Raw genomic sequence first — 5,743 nt, 5'->3', positions numbered from 1 at the left:
ATGTGCCTTTGTGTTCATTAGTGCCCTCACTGACACACCAAGCAAAACGACTACACAACAGAACAGCTACACAAGACAACACAACACACTAAGTATACACTCCACACTAACCGTCACAAATCTCCCACATCTAAAAACTCTCTCTCTCTCTCTCTCTCTCACTTGCTCGCTCTGTCTCGCTGTCGTTACTGTCACTCCCAAAACTTTTGCCTCTTCCTAAACAACCAATTCTCAGTGTTGACTTTTTTTTTTTTTAATTGGTCGACATGGTACATTTTTCCACCGATAGGAAAGCGATGGCTTTTTTTCCTTTCTTTACTGTTTTCGCGCTTTCCTTAAAGAACGCTTGAAACACACACACAAACGTGACGACAGTATTTAGAAAAAAGCATGGCTTATATATATTATCATAACTCTGGATTTACTGGCCTGTAATTAAAATTTATAAGCGTTGAAGTCCGAACTTTCAATGTGGGCTGAAATAGAGACTCAGCGTGGCTGCAGCTTTTTGCTAACTTAAATCAGTCATGTGATTTGGAGGTGCAGCGCGTCCGTGGACTACAGAGGGTTAATAACACTCACCTTCCTTCCATTTACAGAGTGTAACATCCAACCACCTGTGTAAAATCTGAAATTCCCATGGTGTTGTTCAAAATGTGCTCTGGCACAATCATAAGCATTGCTTGCTACTGAAAACAAGAAAAAAGCCGGTCCTGCTATGGGCTGAACCATTTGTTAATGGTAGAGGGGGGGGGACACTATGCAATATATTCATTTTTAGCATTTATATTCACTGTTGACTGTAACTATGCTCAAACTGTTAATGCTATCTTATTTTAATAAACAACACTGTCATATGAAAAACTGGGTTGGCACTTGGGGTGGCAAGGGATCATTTTAGGGTGGCACCATAGCTGGACTGGCCATCGGGCATACCGGGCATTTGCCCGGTGGGCCGCTGGCGATTTTTTGTTTTTATGGGCCGATGGATTTTTTTTTTTAGTAAGGGTATATATAATGAAAGGTGTTGGATTGGCCAATTGGTCATGATCGACTCTGGGCTGGACCAATTACAGCCGAGGAGGCCGGATGCACCCTCCCCCTCTCCCCCTTGTTTAGCAATCACGTGATTTTCGCGCATTGCATGCCGGGAACTCGTGGCAAAACAATCCAAGTACAGCATCAAATGCAAGCATTTGCAGCACCGCAAAACGTTCATTCTCCGGTTTCAATGCCTTCTTGTTTTTTCGTTGACGCACAAAAACGGAATTTACAAAACAAAAGGATAACAATGCCGGTCCGTACAAAGACAGACTCGACGAAAAGACAAAGAAAAGATACGAGGAAAAAATCAAAGGAGTGAAAGTGTCAGACCCCTACGAGCACACAGAGTGGACAAAAGACGTTAGCGTGCTGCCCAACTTTCACCACGCTCAGATTTATAATCATACGGTTCTTGGAGTGAGTGCACACACTCATGAAGTTTAGTAACTTCAGGTCACTGCAACAAGCCCAGGTACAGTTTACCGACGGATGGGTGCAGGACCTTGAAATGCACCGTGTAGAACGAAAGAACATCGTACGAACAAAGGTAAGTTTACCAGTCTCACAAATCGTCGTCATAGATACACATTCGTTAACCATTTATTAATATAACCTTTGAGCTCAACGGTAATTAATTAGTAGTGGAAATAATTTCTGGTAGCATCACAGAAATGTAGCAGTGACAATAATACTGTATGCTGTAATCGCACTGGGCAATTAGTGATACAAAACAACTGTTTTATCCTGTGAATAAAAGTATATGTTTTTGTCAATGTACCATGGTAATAACAGAAGCGAAACGCAATATTGTGTCAGGACAATTCACTATTTATGCACAATAAATAAAGGAGCATAGCGCGACAATTTCTGTTCAGCGCCAGACTTGCTTGTAACCTATATCACCAATTATGTTAAGAAAAATGACGTATTAACTACTACAAAACTCTGACCTTTGTGGGAATGCTTGGAGCAGACTAACCTGTGAGCTGGAGTGTTCTGAGACGTTATATTTGGTATATCCAGACCATCCATCGGCTCTTACTTCGGAAACATGGCTTAAAAAATTTCTCTTCAACGACGTAATCCGATAAAAAAAAAAACAATCTCTTTACCCGTCGGCTTCCCATGGCTGTCATGCGACCGGCTATTGCAGTTAATAATACAACAGCTTCTTGCCATTTTTTGGGTTTCTTTTTATCGTTGTGTAACTGAGTTCAATTGAAAGCCTGCGTGCGCTAGTACCTCTTGCCACAAGTTCCCAGAATCCTTTGCGGTTTTACCCCTGAATGACGTCACATTTTCAATCTTTATCCTGGTGGGCCGGTCTCTAATCAAAATGCCCGGGCCGATTTTTTGTCCCAGTCCAGCCTTGGGTGGCACTTGCCACCCCATGCCACCCTTCTAGATCCGCCCCTGCCTGTAATCATTATGATGCTATAATTTGATGATACAATAAATAAAATGTTTTTGTACATAGTATCGGTATCGGATCAGTATCGTCGATACCACCCTGAATATTACTTGGTATCAGATCAGAAAGGAAATCAGTGGTATCTCACATCACTACTAAATGCCGTATGGAGTGCCCACCCCCAAGGTCCTATATGTATGTGTTATGAGAGTGTGAATAATGTGGATGTCTAGGTTGTGAGATAAAATTCAGACACAGGTGGCCAGAAGGGGGTTCAGAGGAGGAATGCCTCCCCTGCACCTCAGTGTCACATCTGTACCCCAAAGCCCTGCATGTGTGGGGGTGTGAGGGATTCTTACATATTCTGAATACTTTGGATTACTTAATATATTGTCATGCTTTTTACAACTACATGAATGTAATATTACTGTGTGATTTATTACTTTTACTGAAGGATACTCGCCATATCTATACCAACTAGATTTTTAAATCTTAACCCTTTCGTGCATGAATTATGACAACCTCAATCCAGAGTATTTTTATTCATCTTTAGACATGAAAAAAAGATTTTTGAACTTTTTTTTAAAACATGTACTTTTCAAAGAGTTGTTTACATGTCCACTTAGGTGGACAACACATATTTTGACTAGGGCTGGGTATCGTCACTGATTTCTAGAATCGTTTCGATTCCGATTCACAAGGTTCAGAATCGATTCGATCCACGATTCGATTCGATTCAATTCGATTTGAATCTGGGAAATTTTGCCTCAGACAGTCAGAAATATTATAATTCAGATCAGTACATTTACATGTTTTTGTATCTATAAAAAGGAAGCTGACACTCGCAAGACTTTATCAAAGGTGTAAGCATCACAGCAGATGCCTTTGTGTCAAAGTAGCTGAAGATAAAACACAGAAAAACATGAAGGTGATTTTCCTGGCCTGGGATTTTATAAAAAATATTCTGCAGTACATCAAAAACGAAACAAAACCATTAATCAACATATTAACTAGTGATGCGCGAATCATGAACGAATCGTTCAATACTCGAGAATCACTTTACTGACTCATGAATCATGATTCACAAGCCCAACTGACTCACTGACTCATCCCTGTTGCTGTTAGCAGCAATATATCTAGCTTAAAATTAAAATTGTGGAGCAAAACACAACATCCAGTATCTTAACAAAAGAATTTCTGCTCTGAACTGGAAGAAAAAACCCAGAGTAGAAGCTCACATCAAGACAATAGCTCCTCGGTTCACAGTAGCATCGCTCTGCTAACATGCTAACAGCACATTTGAGCTACTCACCCCCTCCCTCCTGTGCTGAATCATAGAGCGAACGAATCACTCAGGACTCACTAACCCCCTCCCTCCTGTGCTGAATCATAAAGCGAGCGAATCACTCAGGACTCACTAACCCCCTCCCTCCTGTGCTGAATCATAGAGCGAGCGAATCACTCAGGACTCACTAACCCCCTCCCTCCTGTGCTGAATCGTAAGCGCAAGCGAATCACTCAGGACTCGCTCACCCCCTCCCTTCCTGTGCTGAAACGTAGCATAAACGAATCACTCACTCACTCACCCCCTCCCTCCTGGCTCACAGCTTCTTCTTCTTGGTTGGCAACCAATGTTAAAGCGCATTACCGCCCCCTGGCTCACAGCTCAGTGGACATTTACATGAGAAAATATATATTTGACACATTTGAGGAAAATACTAATAAAATAAAATTAAAATCTTTTGCTCTTTTTTGCTGTATAAAAATTGTTGTTTTTCTTTTTCAATCACTCATCTTAGCAGTATGATATACATGAAAAGAGAAACAAATTAAGTTTGAGTGAAAATGTACATTTTTTGCGCTCTCTGGGCAACTGACTCAGTGACTGAAAGGACTCAAAAAACCCGATTAATTTTGGTGAGTGACTCATTCAAACTCGATTCAGTAAAAAGAATCAAATTTACCATCACTAATTACCACAGCAGGAAGGTAATTTTGCAATATAATGACCAAGACTCATGCTCTTAGCATTAAGTACAGATGTGTGACCTTATAAAGCAGCGGTCCCCAACCCCCGGGCCTCGGACCGGTACCGGTCCGTCAGTCGTTTGGTACCAGGCCGCGAGAGTTGAGGCTCAAGTGTGAAATGTATGGTTTTCAGGGTTTTCAGCATTATTTTGTTATCGTTTTTAGTGTTAACTCGGTTTTCCTGGGTCTTTTCACGTGTGTTAAGAATAAATCTTCTTTTTTTCGGTACCGGTACTAGTTTTATTTTGTTGTATTTATTCGCGACACCTTAAAGGCCGGTCCGTGAAAATATTGTCGGGCATAAACCGGTCCGTGGCGCAAAAAAGGTTGGGGACCGCTGTTATAAAGTTCTGTCACTAAGAGTTACATGCCAAGATCAATAGTCTACTGTCAGCACCTGTCCAACTTAGCTGACATGTCTGAAACTAGACAAAAAAGTATTCTGGAACATCCATCCGCAGAGCACTAATTTGATCTACCTTATCTGGGGTTTTATCTTTACAATTTAATGTAAATGAGATGTTATTGAGATGTTACTAAGTATCAATCCTCAACTAGGTATGAACCTAGGAAAAGGTTCAGATGAGGTGCACTGTGATTATTTGTAAGGAGTTAAAATAATCTATTTATTTAGGAATGAAAATGGCAGGGGCTCACCGAACGTCACAACCCCATATCCAGTGATGGGAAAGCCATTACTTTTTTCAGTAATTAGTAATCTAACGCAGTGGTTCCCAAACTTCTTTTTGCTAGTCCCCCCTTTGTTTTACATGAAAAATCGTCGATTTCTATTATTACTCCTAAACACAAAGATATATTAACTATTTTGGTGTCTCTTTTGGAGTGACAGCACTGTTGACTATACCCTTGTCTCTCCTCTCACAATGACCTGCTTGCTTATGTCTGCTGAATCTGCCCTTCAGAGACCACTGACTGATTTTTATGTTGCACAACACTGATTTGTCTTATCGAAAATGTAATTTAATGCATTCTTTCAGTTTCACCAATAATTACAAAGTCAAATTGTCTTCATGTATCTTTATCAGAACACTGTGGCTTACCACAAATGAAAAGATTGTTGTGGTAACAAAGTCCTGGTAAAGTGCACCGATCTGTCAACATTAAAGCTCACAAAACTGCAGGAAAATCACTTTGTTTGAGGAGTGGTTTGTGTGTGGGGGTGTTTGTTATTGCTGGCAAAAGAGGACAGAAAGTAGAGTTTGCTCTTTAAATATTAAAAATATTTACACAGCAGTGCTG

The sequence above is a fragment of the Simochromis diagramma genome, unplaced genomic scaffold, assembly GCF_900408965.1.
Source record: "Simochromis diagramma unplaced genomic scaffold, fSimDia1.1 OVJJ01000389.1, whole genome shotgun sequence".
Taxonomy (NCBI): Eukaryota; Metazoa; Chordata; class Actinopteri; order Cichliformes; family Cichlidae; genus Simochromis; species Simochromis diagramma.
This window is presented reverse-complemented; position numbering follows the sequence as displayed.